The 18,118-nt window shown below is 38.4% G+C and overlaps 1 long non-coding RNA gene across 2 annotated transcripts in view; it reads left to right on the forward strand.

Moving 5' to 3' along the window:
• LOC134355666 (uncharacterized) overlaps positions 1-18,118 on the forward strand; it is a 107,149-nt gene that overhangs the window by 3,356 nt on the left and 85,675 nt on the right. For both annotated transcript variants that reach the window (XR_010020150.1, XR_010020151.1), the window contains exon 2: positions 10,479-11,612. This is a non-coding gene — a long non-coding RNA (uncharacterized LOC134355666). The remainder of the gene's footprint in view (positions 1-10,478; positions 11,613-18,118) is intronic.

Here is an 18,118-nt window from a genome sequence, read left to right on the forward strand (position 1 = left end):
CTCCAAGTTTACTTTCCCCCTTCCCTTCTACTAAACATGCTCCAATATATCTATACCTGCAACAGTAAACCTTAAAAGAAAGCAAAACAACCAACATTTGTAGTCTCTTTGTCAAGGATTCTTGGAGGTAATGTTAACCTATTCTGCCCGGCAGGGAACGAACAGGACTGGATCAGCCATCTGTTTTACATTCATTCTACTTTACTTTCCATTGACACCATGGATGAATTGAGTTAATGTCAGTTACCCTGGTACTTGACTTACATTCCTAGGGTTAGAGGCAGGATAACTTCTAGCAGCTCATTGGTGTTACTTGTTCCTTTTGTACCTTGGAAGACCACTTAGAATTTTCAAGGATTAAAGTCATTTGACCCCTGTGATTCTGTTTTACATTCCGATTGGTTACTTGGAGTTTGTTTGATTTATGGAGTATTCCATGTATTTTTTTACTCTTTTTTTCACTCAACTACTTACTAGGCTGTACGCTGTATACTCCACCTCAGAGGTTTATGGAGGCTTGATCACTCCTGCTAGTTAGGTAAGAGCATACAATGTTTTGAAATACTGGAGAATTTAGATCTATGAGAAACTGTTGTAGAAGGGTTGACGGCTGGGGCAGAGAAGTCGTGATGACATGGAATGGCTGAGTATGTTTGAGAGGCCAGGTGACCTAAAGCTGTTCCACTTAAGTGACTTGACTATATGATCAAAGTTGATGGTTTGATGCAGAGCTGGCTCAGAACTAAGTGGCCTAATTCTGCTCCTGTGCCTTATGGTCATTAAGGTCTTTAGTGCAGAACTGAGTGAATGTTTAAATGCTAGAGATGCTATATTGGGCCCAAAGTTTAGAGGAACGGGAATTGATCTCATTGAAACCTACTTAGAGTGCTTTTGAAAGCAGATGCAGGAGCAATATTTTCTTAAGCTCGTGAGCCTACAACCGGACATCAACATCTCAGAATAGGAGGTAGGGCATTTAGGTCAAAGACGTGGAGAAATTTCTTCTCCTAGGAAGAGTAAACTTTTGAAATCTCTAACCAAGAAAACACTGGAATCTATCTCCGTTCAAGAAACACAATGATAGATTTTTGATCTGAAAAGAATCAAAAGGGACATATTCCTACAGGGAAGTGACACTAAAGCAAAAGATAAGCTGTGATCTTATTGAATGTCGAAGCAGTTATGAAGGGCTTCTATTTCGTATGTTTTGTGATAAAGTTGGATATTCATTGGATTCAATAGCACTATCTGAAGAATGGAGGGTATTACTCTGGGTGTTCTGGCCATGAATTTATCCATTAATGAAATCATCTAAAATAGATTGTTCAGTGATTTTTTCTTATTACTACTAATGAAATTTTCCAAGATATAATTAACTGCTCTGTTTGCCCGCATTACAAAGTGATCACACTTGAATAGCTATTAATTTGTTATGTACTTTGTGAAGTGAAAGTTTTTATATAAATCTAAGTTCCTCCTTTGTAAAAAAAAAGAATCTAAACTATATTTTTGTTTCACTGACTCTAACTCTCTCTGACAAATGAGTTTAAGGCATTAACCCTTGGAGAAAAATGCATTTGAGGTGACAGGCAATTCTGGAATTTGGCCTTATGGCCTTCAGGTTGGTAATTAAGTGCTCAGTTGGATCAAAACTTCCCTTTGTGAATCAGTGGTGATTTTAGAAAAATTACTAATATTAGTTTATATTGAACTCTAAATTTCACCACATGGATCAGAGCATTCCCAAATGAATGCTGAACACTATCTTTTCTGGAATACCCAAAGATGGCCAATTAATATTGGCTTTACTGGCAAATGGCCTTGTTCAAGTAAAAAATAAAGAGTAAAAAAAACACTTTAGAATCAAACGTGTGGTGTGTAACTTAGGTCATCAAGCAACCCATTAATTTTTCAGAGGGTGGGAATTTTAGATTTTGCTCTTATAAGGGATATGAATAGTAAAACATAGCCCTCTGAAATATTACCTGGTATGGCATTACAGGTAAAAAAAAACACTTGGGTTGTTTTTCAGTTGATTATTATTGAACCTTTGCTCTCGGACTTTACATAATCCTCACCAGCAAAAGGTAACCTCTGAGTGGCCTCATAGTCAAGTGTAGTCTTCTGCTCCAGGTGCAGTAGAAGTGTGGAGGATAGACTGTTCAAAGGAATTAGGTGGATGATCAAATATGTGCATCAACTCAATGATACCTAGTTTTATGCAGGTTAAACTCAGAACATTCAAATATTTTTGAGAAAATTCTGTTTTTTTTTGAAGTTAAAAATATTGCATAGTTGGTTAATTCACCAGAATATTTAAGATATTCTGGTCACAACTTAAATAATGGGATACCAAGTGTGATATTTTCACAGTTTAAGGATCTCAATAAGTACAAGGTCTATATATACAAGACAATGATGACTTTTGCACTTGGAGATGTGAATGTGCTCTAGTTTGAGGCTGTGGTTAGTTCTTGGGACAACACTGGATAGGGGATTGGAACATTTCATTCTTTGTTCACTGATAAAGTGGTTCTAATTTCATTTATGACCCTAATACATTAAAGTACAGATAAACAGCTTTCATTGGCCACTCTACATTGGAAATGTGATTTTTTTTTCCATTCTGATACATCTGCATGTTAGAGTCATAGAGCCATAGAACAGTACAGCACAGAAGCAGGCCCTTCAGCCCATCTAGTCCATGCTAAATGATTTAAACTGGCTAGTCCCATCGACCTTCACTGGGACGATGGGACTAGGCAGAATATATCCTAGAACTTATTCATGAAATACATTTATCCATTAAAAGAGCAGGAAGAAGGATTCTAGGTTGGATCAAACATTTCCTGAGTCTCCTCCCTTCAAAGGAGCCATTCTTTGCCCAAGTCCTTGATATAAAAATTAAAACTAAGTAGATGGTGACAGAAGAAAGAGAACAGCATTTCAATATTGCGGTAACAAAGCACTTGCATGTCTGGACAGTCCAGAATGTATTTTCCCACAATTGTTGAACTCAGAACATGAAGAGTTAAATAAAACATGGTCAGTAAGCGATTTAGGTGTTATCTGGTGCTTTCTATAACTATATGCTTATATACTGGTGCTCAGTGCCAATTAGAATAGAAATGCAGAAAGGCACGTACCTGGTACTGAACCTGCGTTTCTCCAGTTGGAGAATATACTGTGTCCTTTATAAATTAGAAAAATAGTAGTAAGTGCATGAATGTGCTTTTTGTTGGACTGTGGTTCTGTCCATGTTCATCAACAGTAGAACTGCATACCCTGCAGGAGGTCACAGTAACTTTTGTCATTCAGTCAGTGACAACGAACCTGGGAGAACAGCTACCACAAGTGCAACGGTTCATAGACAGTAGAACTGCAGGCTCACAGAGGCAAACTGGGTTCAATTGAGACATCAGCTGCTGTCTGTGTATGGTTTTCATACTCTCCCTATGCCTGTTTAGGTTTCCTTTGTGTACTCCAGCTTCCTCCAGGTACCCCTGTTTCCTCCCAAAACTGTGTGGATGAGTACATTAATTGGCCACTATAAATTGCCCTGACTGTGTGGTAGCTTCTGGTGGGAAAAAATGAACAATAGGATTAACGTAGGATTAGTGTAAAAGGATATTTGATATTTGCTGCAAACTCGGTTGGCTGGGTGGTTCATTCTCATTGAGGTAGAGAATCAAAAAGCTTTTGGAAGAGAGTTCCACATCTTTGAGCCTTGACAGCTGAGAGTTTGGGCACTAGTGATGGAGCACTAAAACTGAGGAAATGCATTGAGGCCAGAATTAAAAGTGCACAGAGCTAAATGTCACAGGCATTGGGAATGTCAGACCATGGAATTTGGAGGTGATGAGAAATTTAAAATGGTTGCTTATCTGGAAACCAGACAGACATTTCTCAAAATTGCTCCCACTCTAGTCCCCTGCAGCTTTGCTTTGGAATGTGGCAGAAGCCGACTTCACTTCTGACACATTTACGGCATGCAGGCAAAAGTGGTTCCACAGAAATTCCTGGCCGTGGGGTTGTATTTCAGTAAGTTAGAAGCCTAGCTGACCAAAGATAAAGTTCAGAACAAGTCATGTTTGCAATGATCCATTTAATCTTTCACAGGCAACCAATGCAAACAGGGGCAAGCAATTAAGGAAGAACCTTGAACATCATTTAAAAAACACAGGTTCAGTGATTACACAATGGCCGTTTTCTTCTATGACTAGTTTACTTTGTAGATAAGTTTCATTTAATCCGAATGATGTCAGTGTTATCAGCACCTTTAGGAGGAAAGAACATTTAAACTGATCAAGGAATTGTGTGGCTTATTTGTAAAATAAAGGTCATATTGTATGACTGAAGAGTAGGGAAATATTTGACTCAGTTGGATAAATCTTGAATGTTTATTATAGGGAAGAGCATTGAACTGGACCTTAACCTTTGTGACATAAAATGGATCAATTAAGTTTTTTTTTGTTTGTCTGAAAATCAATTGTCACTTTTCTTGTCAAGCAATTTTTTAAAAGTTATATTGGGGGGGGGCAATGAGTAATTGGCCTAAAATTCTCTATGTATACCTGTAGTTAAATAATATAAATTACACAGATTTGGAAATACATTCCAAATTACATTAATGCAATTATGTAATTGTTGATTAGTCACTATTATAATGCAGGAAACACAATCAGTCAGGTTGTATGCAGCAAGTTCCCCAATAGAAGCAACATGATGATAACCAGTTAATCCTTCATGGATGAGGTTGAGGCCATTTTTTTTGCCATCAGAAACTGATCTCCAAATGTTCAATCACTTTTGTCTTTCTGATTGTTCTTTACAGTTGAACTCACAGAAATGTTGAGGGTGATCTATGGAAATTGGTTATTTGACCCTTCAGGCCTGCTCCACTATTCAATATGATGATCCACTTTTCTCCTTTTGTGTCATATTATTGGATCATTTTAGTGTGCACAGTTCACATTTCAACACCCCACCCCACTTAAAAGCGTTTTGTGTCATCTGCAAGCCTGAAGTCAGTACATTAGATCATTGATAAATTAGGTTGGGCCAAGTGGAGTTCTGTAATTCCCTCGCTAGTCACTGCCTGTCCCCCATTAAATGACCTGTTTATTCCTCCTTTCTGTTACCTGTTTGTCAAACAATTCTTAGTGCATGTCAGTATATTATCTTCAAACCTCTACTTATTATACTTTAATTTTGGATAATAGCTCCCCATAAGGGGTCTTCTGAAAGTCCAAGTTTACTAGTTACTGATTCTCCCTCGTTTATTTTACTCACGACATCAATAAAGTGCTTCAGTACATTTGTTAAGCTTGATTTTCTTCCCATTAAACCCATGTTGACTTTGTCCATTCCAAATAATGCTTTCTAAGTGTCTTGTTATTTTCATATTTTATTATATGTTCACCTAATTTTCCTACCACACGTCAGGGTGAACCATGCTGGAGTGGGAGCTTCCACACAGTTCCCAGCATTTTACACTGAGAAGTTGATGTCTTGCTTCTCTGCCAAAGAAGACCTGATGAAACACACTGGGTGCATCATTTCAAAGGAATGAAGGGCTGTGAGGGAAAAGGGTGTGGTATAATGGTAATTTAGTTTTAGATTTAATTGAATTAATTTTAATAGACATAATTGCTTTGCAAATGCTCTGTGCCTTGCACAGTATGGGCCTCACTGATTTACCTGAAGGCCTATTCCAGGTAAGTGGGAGACAACTGGCTAAGACAAGATCTGGAAAATAGCATAGCGTTGATTTATATAGAACACAGGACATAGAACAGTAATATCCAACACAAGAACAGATCCTTCAGCCCACCATATCTGTATTGACTGTGATAATATCTAACTCAGCCATTTTCAATGGGGGCCATGTAGCCCCCTTGGGGGCCCTGGCACATTTGAAGGGGGCCACCAATTGAAAACTGTGGAAGGGGAGCCCCAAAGGTTTATGGGGGCCCTGATAACTGAACTGATGAAATACCAAAGCAGCAACATTCATTGTGTCATTCACAGGGAGCACCTAGTAGCTAAAAACTTAGGAGGACGTCTCAATCTTTCGCTTTCAGTTGTCATAAAGGCTGTAAACTTCATCAAATCCTATGTCCTTCAGGATCATCTTTTCCGGCAGCTGTGTGAAGAAAATAATGAAGACTTCCAGACGCTGCTGCTGCATACTGAAGTGAGGTGGCTTTCCAAGGGAAACTGTCTTCAGCGTTTTGTTACACTCTGGGACACCACAGTTTTCTTCATCTCTGATAAAGAACATGCAGAAAGACTCGTTGATGCTAAGGTGGATATATTTTATATGGCAGATATCTTCCAGAAACTTAGTTTGTTAAACAAGACCTTACAGGGTCTCGTAGTAACCTTGTAGATTGTAAGGAAGTCGACGTCTATTGCCACAATATAGGACGTTGGGAATTTTTACAATTTCCAAACCTTAAGACGATCGCAGAGGCACTGAAGGACGATGACTTTACTGTTTATGTGAAACATCTCAAGCAGATACACAAGGATATGCCAGAAAGATTGAATGACCTGTTAAACCTCGGTTTTCCGGATTGGATTTTGGATCCATTTGAAGTACAACCCACCCGAGTTGAGGCAGAAATTCAAGAAAGTTTGATTGATCTTCAGAGTGCTATAACTGCACATCGTCAATTCAATCAGTTTCAAAAAGATTTTTGGATCAAGAGTGATCTGCCAAATAAATTTACAACACTGTGGGAAAAAGCCCAAAGATTTTTTATTGCCTTTCCCTCAACATATTTGGTTGAGAGCAGGTTCTGCAAGGTAATTTCCTTGACAGAATCCAGGAACTGAATTGATACCGCAACAAGAGGTTACCTCCGACTGTCATTGTCTAATTTGGAGCCCGATATCATGAAACTTGCAAAAAAGCACCAAGCTCTAGGATTGCATTGGGCCTGATAGATGTTTAATTTCATACAGTCTTTTTTTTAAAGTTTTGTCTAGTATGTCGGAATGTTCAAGTTTTCTTGGTGTTCAATAATAAATGATTTTCTGTCTACCTGTTCGTGTTGTATCCCTGTTTGAAAGGGGGGCCCTGGAACCTGAGAAGAGCTCCTAAGGGGGCCGTGGCCAAAAAACAGTTGAAAATCACTGATCTAACTGATCCCATCTCCCTGAACATGCTCCGTATTACTCTGTTCCCTAGCTGTTCATGCGTCTGTCTAAATGGCTGTTAAATTTTCAGGTCATACATATTTCACTCTCCTCCCATGACACTGAGTTCCAGCTACCTACCATTTTCACACTCTTCCTTTAAACTTTCCTCCTCTCATCTTAAAAAAGGGTGTAGACCCTTTTGTGTTTGTTCTTTCCACTCAGAGAGAAAGAATCTGACTCTCTACCCTATCTGTGTCTCTCATAATTTAATATAGCCCCATTAGGTCTCTCCTCAGTCTCTGACACTCTCAAGAAAATAATCCCTGTTTGTCCAACTTCTAATCAGAGTTAAAATACTGTAATTCAAGCAACATCATGATAAATTTGTTCTGCACTCTCACAAACCGTCTACAATGAGACCACCAGAAATGAATGTAATAATCCAAATGTCGACTAACAAGAATTTTATGAAGATGTAACATAACTTGGGTGGTGGGGTGGAGATACACCTCTACCAAAGGAGATGTGAGCCGCTCCTTTCCTCCACTAGCCTGCAGGTCACCCTTGGGCAAGGCGTAGCACCTGCTTTGCCCCCCGATCAGGGTCACTTGAAACTGTGGGAGCAGGTGGTTGATAGTAGTATGAGTTGCTGGAGCATATCACAAGTCCTGGTTATGTGACCACTGATGTCAGGCAGACAGTTTCTGAAAAGTATTAATAATGGCTGGGTCACCCATCTTGTAAAGACACTGCCCAGCAGAAAGCAAACCACTTCTGCAGAAATATTTGCCAAGAACAGTCATGGTCATGGGACAATGATCACCTACATCATACCACGTGCCACATAATGATAATGATGATGAACATAACTAACTGCTTCATGAACTTATTGCATGAACTAATAAAGGAATGCATACTTTACACCTTCTTTATCACCCTATCAACTTATCAGCTACTTTCAGAGAGCTATGGACCCAAGATCTCTCCAAACATCAATGCTCCTGAGGGTCCTATGATTTAATGTCTCATTTCCTCTTGCATTTGACCTCCCAAAATGCATCATCTCAGACTCATGATTAAACTCCTGCCATTTCTCTGCCAAAATTTCCAGCTGATTTATATCCTGTTGAGTACTTTGACAACTTTCTGTTCTATCCAGAACTCTACCAATTTTCATGTCATCTGCAAAACTTACTAATCAGACCACCTACGTTTTCATCCAAATCACTTACAGCACATATATTACAACTGCCCGCACTGATCCTTGTGGAACACCACTGATCATAGACCTCCAGTAGGCAAAACACCCATTCTCTACTACATTCTATTGCACAGTTCCATAAATGTAAGCCTAGATTTGTGCCTTTTGTTTTTCTTTTCAGTACTTATTTCACTGTCCACTATTACTATTGCTCCTGTTTAGTTTAATAGAAGTATTAAAGACTTTAGGACATTTTTCCTGTTATGTGTTACTATTTTAATATTTTAATACTGACAATCCAAAGCAGCTGGTGGACATTTTCCTTGTATGTAATTTGTGAAACATGAATTTAATAACATTAAGAGCAAAGAAGTGGCTAATTGTGACTTGTTTCCACACATCTCAATCACCTAAATTGGCACTTAACCAGGAACTCTGATCAAATTGCCTTAACTCCAGATGTGTAGTGAATCATGATTTTAAAAAATGTACAGTTCACAATGATTCCATAAGAAAAAAAAGTTACTGTTTACAATCACTCTAAAAGATTACCTTACAAACGAAAGCCAATTTCTCCTCAGCGATTGCAACCTCAAAATGCACTCAATAAACACTCCTACAGCTGATGAATGAGCTATTCTTAATAGAGAGATATTTGATACATAAAGGAGACGAAGGCATCTGTCGGCAATTTTTGGATTATGAATGAAATTGAAAAAAAATACTCATGAAGTCCAGGAACCTGAACTTTACACAGTAAGGCAGTAGAAAAATGGAACTCTTTCACTAAATGCTATTTGGTTTGCATATTGGGTCAATTTACTTACTGTCCGTTAAGCTGTTGGCATTTAGGACAGCAATGAAGGTCCTCCATCTCTGTCTGTCCATACCGTCACACACAGATACGGAAGGATTCTTCATTGCTGTTCCCGTAACAGTTTTGTTTTACCACTCAGGGTTGTTAGCCCCGAGTTGAACCCGCACACCTGGAGGACCCGTGGACCACTCTTAGTCTAGCCTATACCCTTTGACCTGTTTGGCATGGATGACCCTACCAAGAGCCATAGCATAAAGCCCTAACTCCCGCCAACGTAGCTCTCTGGGTCACTTGAAACCCTCTTGGAAGATTGGGTCAGCTGAAACCTTGAAACTTTTCTGGGGTTATGTTCAAAGACAATATGAGACAACTTAGTGTCTGAACAGATTCAACATGTTTGATGGTCCAACATTGTAATCACACCTGAACCCTTTTCTTATTTTGTTTTAATAATGCCAGACTTTTCTACGAAATCTCTTTCCTGATGTATCAAGTGATGTTAGATTTTACTAGTCCCAAAAGCTTTCTCAATTTGGTGGCCTGTATGAATTTTTTGTATGATAAAGCTTTGGATAAATTCAGATATGGGTGTTATTTAGTCTAATTTCTCGATCTACCTTTGTTTAATGTTTGTAATACCTTCTCGTACCAATGTGCATTTCCTTACATTTACCCAGATTGATCTCCATCTGTCGTCCTTAACCTAAGTGCTTAATTTGTCCAGATCTTTTTAGATAACATTAATTTCATTATATCAGTTAACAGAGGAATCTGCTTTTAGTTTCTTAGCATTTAGCTTTGATACAAAATATAGGGAGATCAATTAAGATAAAGTATTATTTTAAAAGGAGTTTATTTATTTGATTGATGTTAAATGTTGCAATCTTTTATTCCTTTGCCACCCTGGAGACAGTGGGCTCTGGCACCAATTCCCATTTATGATGTAATTTGAGTGTAATTTCCTGGTGTTACTGCCAGGGATTTTTCTACACATGGTCTGTACCCAGGCTGTCTCTGAGCAGCAGTTTTAGAGCATAAAACCCATGAACAAAAGATAATTCTGAGACAGCAATAAGGTTCCGGCTTTATAACACTTTTTCTCAATTAAAGCACTTATAATTCGTAAAGGCAAATTTTATTCCTGTAAATGCAAACAGATGTAAAAATAATTCCTCTGTTCTGGATGTAAGTTTGACAATAACGTGATCCCAGGATTGAAATAATATATATTTATAGCTCTAATGCAGTCTTCATTAGTGTTACTATCTAGTGTTATTTTGCATTCACCTTTATATTATTCTGTTTTTTTTTCAGAATAATAATGAAAATATTTTGGTCTCTGCCCAAACCGTTACTTGAAGCAATGTGAGACTTGGCACGGGGCAGCAGCTGTGCCATCTTCATTTCCCTGATAATTATTTCTATCCAAGCCTCAGAAGAGTGCTCCTTGCATTCAATGGTTATTGCACAGACCTTCATAAAACCCTGAGTTGACGGACTGTTTCCAGGGACCTGAGATTTTGCTGCAATTTTAAGGATTAATTTTCTCAGAATTCAAAAATCTCATGTGGGTTTGGTTTCTCAGTACAAGATCAGTATGACAGGGACAAAGGGGACAGTGATTACCTTCCAACAAGACTCGAATGAAACCAGGATATGGGCCCTGGGGAAAGGAATCAACCACCAAATGACTTTTCCTATTCTTCCAGTTCCTGAAGTTAAATATAACTAATGATTAGTTTCACAGCCACGATGAAGTGCATCTTTTCATTCATTGCCAACTTTCTACTTCAGTTTTATGCCACACACTCACTGACCACTAGATTAGGTACATTTGTACTCTTGCTCATTAATGCAATATCTAATCAGCCAATCATGTGGCAGCAACTCAACTCATAAAGGCATGCAGACATCGTCAAAAGGTTCAATTCTTCTTCAGTCCAAGCATCAAATTGGGGACAAAATGTAATCTCAGTGACTTTGCAGAATGATTGTTGGTGCCATAAGGGGTGGTTTGAGTATCTCTGAAACTGCTGATCTTTTGGGATTTTCACTCACAGCAGTCTCTAGAGTTTTCAGAGAATGATGTGATAAACAAAAAAAAAATCTAGTGAGTGGCTGTTCTGTGGGAAAAAAAATATCATTAATGGAAAAGTTTGAGGAGAATGGCCAAATTGGTTCATGCTGACAGGAAGGCAACAGTAACTTAGATAACCTTGCATTACAACAGTGCTGTGCAGAACACATTGAACCTTGAAGTGGATGGCTACAACAGCAGAGGACCACGAACATACTTATATCACTTCCAAGACAAACACCATTCTGACTTGGATCTATATTATTGTTTCTTTATCAAAGTCCCAGAACTTCCTACCACAAAAACATTTTTGGACTTCCATCACTACAAGTTCTTCAGCTGCAGAAGAAAGAGACCCACTGTCCACCGAGGTGAGAAATAATATATTGTGTACTTGTAAGATCCAGACCTGCCAAATAGATGAAAAGAAATGGGTTGCAACTTACCTTCAGATTAGTGATGATTAACTATGTGCTTCATTTCTTAAGAAACTGGCTAAACAAAATATACATTGGTGACATCAGGCAATATTAATGGAAGATCTGAGGAGAGAATAAACTAGAAGTCGAATTATTAGGTTCTCTAAACAAGAGTAAAATCTTATATTAAACTTTAGGTATACATTCTCATTATGATCCTCAGCCTCGAAATACACTAAGCTACAGCCACTTTACGGATTGCATAAAACAAAAATATAGTGGTATTCTGGGATCTAATTTTTAAGCTCAGGGGAAGATAATCTTTGGAGTTCAAAAAGATTTATGACATTTTGGCAATAGCCCAGGAGAATGTTTTACTAGGATGTTTAAGATAGGACTAACTGTACTTACTGAATTCAGGGAATAATGTCAGAAACTGGTGCATTTGCAGTAAGTTAGGAAGTTTTCATTGTGAAAGAATCACTAAATGGTTAAGTTCCAAATAATGACAGAAGCTTGCTAAGTAATTTCCATGATGTCAAAGGCACATTAATGATTAAATGTGCATTAGGACCTACTTGCACATTCTGTGCCTGTAACACAGAGACTTAAGTTGGCAGGCTATACCTAGAATTGGCAAGCTTACATAGACATGGAGATTCAAGGTGGTAGTGGAATGATGCACTCTTACAGACTTGGCAAAGTGAAACACTCTTTAGGTGGGGAAGAATAGAGATGAAAAATCAACATAACTTATTTCATAGTAGATGAAAATAAACAGAATGGCTGTTCATGTTAGTTATTGGAGTAAGTATAATAAAGCTCGACTGATAAACCGCAGCTGGAACTGTGCCCCTCAATTTACCAGAAAACCATTGATTGTCGTGGACATATTCTGCAATGTGAAAATAGGCCTTTTAAAGAAAGTTAACAGAGTGAATACTGGCTTACAGTAAAAGAGGAAACAGCTGGATATAAATTCAGTGGAGGCCAAGCACTACAGCTTCATCAAGAATGGGAAACATCGGCTGAGAGGAGGATTGGTGGGACAGCAGCCATGACTGATGAGAAAACAAAGAATCATAAAAAAGGGGGAAAAATGGAAAGTTACAGACAGCCAAAGAAAACAAGTGATAAATAGATTAGGAAAAAGCAAAGGAAATGTGAAGCAGGCACAGGAAAAAGGATGCATGAACACACTCAAAAAGATAAATGCAAGCTAATGTAAATCTGATCAAAATTGCATTGAAGAGATGTAGAGGTCACAGTCAGCTAAGATTTAGTGTTGTTCTTAATTAAGGAACTGTTTGGCAGCAAAGGGTAACATGTGCGGGGATGTTTAACTCCAGCCAAAAAATGTTTCTTATTAAACTTTGAACTGCCTGAGCAGCCTGATCCCAACATGCTTTGTTCACATTTTATGAAAAAAAAAACTCTGTAATAAGTCATCTTGAGAAGCCAGTATTAAAAATAAGAGTTGTTTGACCTTTCTTAAGTTCCACCCAAAGAATAGTTCTGTCAAGTCCCTCACAGAGCTCTTTGGAACTTTTACAAACACACCATAAAAGTTCATGAATTTGAGATCATTATGATGCAATCTTTGCTGGTATGTATTATACTGCATTTAATCAATTATTTTTCAGATCTTTGTGTATGAAGCTATATTATCCAAAAAAATATTTAAATAGAACAACATATGCACTTATTGGTCTAGAATCTTTTAGTTTAAAATGATTAAAAAAATGTCTCATGATGTCTCCTTGAAAAAAAATTCCCTCACTTATAAAATTTCATGCTGTCAATAAATAGTAACTAAGGAGAAATTTCAGTTTCATTCATTTTAAGAATGTCGCTCCTGCCTATCAAACTGCTCAACATAGACTTCTAAAAATTTCATTGGTTTGTTATATTTACTGGTCAGAGACTTTTCGGTGTTGCATCAATGTGGCAGTGTTAATTTTAATTAATATAATGTTAAATGTGCAAATTTTGACATTATTTCTGATCTCAACTTGTTTACACTCTATATAGGTACAGGTTGATGCACTTCTTGATAATCATGTATACTGTATTAAACTGCTGTAAACTGCTGTTGGTACACTGGCATAGATAGCAAAGCCCCAGGGCACCAGAGACCTGTGTACAATCCTAGGTGGGGTGTTGTCTGTGTGAAACTTGACAAAAACTTGAACTTGAATGTTCTTTCTTTGACCATGTGGGTTTTCTTCGGGTTGTCTGTATTGTTCCCACATTCTTAAAAACCTGCCAGCTGGTAGGTTAATTTTCTACTACATCTTGGCCTTATGGAGAAGGTCAGTGGTAGAATCTTGGGAGGGGGAGTGGAGTTGATGAGAATGTGAGGAAAAAATAGGACAAGTATAGAATTAATCTAAATCAGGAATTCCCGATTTTTTTTTAATGCTATGGACTCCTACCATTAACTGAGCGGTCCGTGGACCCCAGATTGGAAACTCGTGATTTCCCTCTCTCACTTTAACTCTTTACCTTCTCATTACTTCCCTGTGTTGCTCCTCCCCATTCCCTTTCTTCCATGGTCTTCTGTTCACTCCTGTCAGATTCCTCCTTCTCCAGCCCTTTATCTCTTTCACCTATCAGCTTCCCAGCTCTTTACTTCACCCCCTCCCCTTCTCCCAGTTTCGCCAATCACCTACTACCTTGTACTTCTTCCTCCCCTCCCCCCACTTCTTACTCTGACTTTTCCCTCTTTCCAGTCCTGGTAAAGGGTCTTGGCCCAAAACATTGACCTTTTACTCTTCTCCATTGATGCTGCTTGGCCTGCTGAGTTCCTCCAGTATTTTGTGTGTGCTGCTTTGGATTTCAAGCATCTCCAGATTTTCTCCTGTTGTGTCCCTGATCTAAATGTTTGTTTGATAGTTGGTGCTACCTTGATGGAAAAACATATTTCCATACTATATTCCATGTTGCAGCTTCATAAAACCCTGTTTCGACTACATTTGGAATATTGTATTCAGTTCTCGTTACCTCATTATAGGAAGAATGTGAAAACTTTAGAGAGGGTGCAGAGGAGATTTTCCAGGATTCTGTCTGATTTACAGGGCATGTCTTACAACAATGATACACACCTCATTTTATTAAGCAGGTTACCAGAAACATCACAGTCAACAAGATTTAAATTATAACAAGCCTGTGAAATGGTGATTAAAAATTCTTGCAAAGGACAAGGGCTTTATTCCTATATTTAAAAATACTGATGTATAATATAACGTAGCCTTTGATGCAACACTCTAATCAATATCACCATTTAGACCCTTAGAGCAGAGTGGTTTTCAGCAATATCATGTAAGTTTATTTCTCTGACAGTCATATTGAAGGCAAGTCTTGCAGGGATGCCAAGATAATGAACTAAGATGTTATGTGTTGCTACATAACATATAGCTCCACTTTCTAATGCTGCAGTTGTATATTTAAATAAAAGTAAAAGTAAAAGGAAAGACCAGAGGCGAAAAAGGTCCCAATTTTCTAAAAGTTCTTTCTTAATGCTGGGCATGTCTATCTGGCTGATCTTCAGTCATGCAGATTTTTAACCCAACTTTAAAAATAAACATAAATGTCAAGTCTTGCAAAGTTCAGGGGAATGATGATTTCCAGTAATTAACACCAGTGTGGTTTAACATTTTCCTCCAACTTCTGCTCTTCTCTCAGAACTATAATCTGTAAACATACTCCATACTAATTGAACTTTGACTGTTAACACGCATGCCATTCAAGTTACTGGTTCTGAAAGAGGTGTGGAGACAGGGACTCATACAGCACAGAAACAGGACCTTTGGCCTACCACCTCACTGCTGACCATTAGGTACCAACTGTATTACACTAATGCCACTTAGCAGCACTTGGTTTATTCTGTAACCTGATTATTCACTAATTTTTTGTACCATCTTTATATTTGCTAATCTTAATTCTTACATTCACATCCCAATCCTTAATGAAAATAACAAATAGCTGGGGTTCCAGCACTAATCCGTTTGGTACACTCTAGGTCATAGGTCTCCAGTTGCCAAAGCAATCCTTCACTACTGCCCACTGCCTTCCATTACCAAACTAATTCTGGACCAGCTTTCCATGTTGGCTCTTGTCAAAGGCCTTACTATAGTCCAGGCAAACTACATTAACTGCACCGACTTCACCAATATACTTCATTATCTCTTTCATACTTATTGTTGTTTAGGTTTATGAGTTAGCCCAGAACACACCAAACTGTTGATGCTATCAGATGTGAATACCTCTAAATGTAAGATCATGAAAAAGGACAAGTACAGCAACATAGTTTACCTTCAGTCAAAAGTGACTTCTAACATGCCCACAAACTAATAGAAAACTCAGTCAAAAGGCAAAATCAATGTTATTACACAATCAATAATGAGGACATGAGAAGATTCAAATGATGTCAAAGGCAATGAGATGTGGAGCTTGCTGGTATTGATAGTGCTTTTGCATTGCACCTGAAAAGTCCATTAAACTTTTGAAGGGTGATGGACAGAATCTCATGTACAATATTGGAATTTGCCAATTTACCATCTTCTGCCATACACAGAGCCTTGTAAAAGTTCAGAGCCCCCAAACCTTTGTTCACATGACTGAGTATTACAACCAGGGAAATTAATCAATTTAACTAAGAATTTTATTATTATTTAAATGCTCCTTTTTTCACAGTTAGAGACCCCAAAACAAGGAAAATTGTAAAGCATAAAAATCTAAAAATTCAAAATCTGAAATGTCAGCGGTTCAAAAGTATTCACCGCCCCCCCCCCTCGGCCCCCACCTTTGCTCGCTACTTAGTTGAACCGCCTCTGGCAGCTATTACAGCCAATAGTCTTTTTGCACAAGTCTCCATTAGTTTTGCAACAACGTGATGGAGCTAGATTTTCCCATTCCTCCTTGCAAAATTGCCAAGTTAGTTAGGGAGCAACAGTGGACAACAATCTTGAGGTCTTAGCTGAGAGGTTTGATAAGGCTAAGGTCAGGACTCTGACTGGGCCACTCAAGGACATCAATTTTCATCACTTGAAGCCACTGAATGATTGCTCTCGCACTGTGCTGTAGGTTGTTGTCCTGCTGAAAGACGAACTTCCTCCCCAGTTTAAGCTTTCTGGCAGAGTTAGCAGTTTTTTTTAATATCCAGGATCTCTGTATTTAGTAGCATTCATCTTCCCATCAGCCCTAACCTGATTTCCAGTCCCTACTGCTGATAAGCACCCTCAGAGCATGGTGCTTCCTCCACCATACTTTACAGTACGGATGGTGTTACTTGGCTGATGTGCAGTAATAGATTTCCTTCACATATACCGCTAAATGTTGAGGCCAAGATGTTCCACTTTAGTCTTATCTGACCACAAGAACTTCTTCCACATCTTTACAGTATCTTCCGAGTGATGTTTTGCAAAGCCTTTGTGGGAAAGAGTATGCTTTTTTTTCTAGGCAGGGCTTTTTGCTCGCAGCTCTTCCATAAATAGCCTTTTTTCCCAGGGCTTTAGAGATTGTGGAGCATGAACTTCACTTCCAATTGTAGACACTGGCTTCTGCAGCTCATTCAGCACGACTGTTGGCGTCACAGCAGCATCTCTTACAAGTGCTATTCTTCTCCGGCAACTAAATTCAGAGGGGCGGCCTGATTTAGGCAGTGTGGCTGTGGGTACCCTGAGGGCAGAAACTAGGCTTTGTTCAAGAGACGCCACCTTCAGCGATGTAGTAAAGCTTCAGTAAAGCAGCAGAGGGTCAGCCTACATTTTGTGCTCAAGGCACTGGAGTGAAGCTTGAATCTGCACCATCTGACTCAGAAGCATGTGACACTAATATGACAACCAACACTCACCTAGTGAAGCAGATGGAACCTTCTAGACTACCTCTTCTGACAAAAGAACTTCTAATATCATTTAAAACTATTTCAAGGTCATTTCAAGGTCTCTTCTTTTTAATGTTCCATGTGTATATGCAGTCTTAAATTTATTGAAGAATATCTGATACTGGCCAGCTTTTTTTAGCAGCCCCAAGGGTCAATAAGAGAACCAAATGCCAGTGTGATTCATGCTTTGGATCTGCAGTGAAATTCCCAGATGAAGGTTAACTAAACTGTAAAGTCATTGTTGCAAGTTGAGGATCTGAAGCTGTCCATCCATTGGTCATTTTGTATAAGCTGCAGAAATAGAGATAGCTGGAAATTTGTTACAATGCTATAGCATTCTTTTGAGGAATTTACTGAGAATATGAAATTTAAACATGAATGTTTAAATTTTGTTATGGAATGTAAAATAGCATGCTATTGCTTGGAGTTTTTTTTTGCTTGAAAGGTCGCCAAATTTAAATCTTTTATTGCCACCATTTTTAATTACTGCCATGCTACACACACTGGCTGAGATTTTCATGACCACCACCTGCAAAGCAATCTGGTGGGGCGGGTTCCAATGTTATGTGGGGTT

This window comes from Mobula hypostoma, chromosome 13 (genome assembly GCF_963921235.1).
Source record: "Mobula hypostoma chromosome 13, sMobHyp1.1, whole genome shotgun sequence".
NCBI classification, from domain to species: Eukaryota; Metazoa; Chordata; class Chondrichthyes; order Myliobatiformes; family Myliobatidae; genus Mobula; species Mobula hypostoma.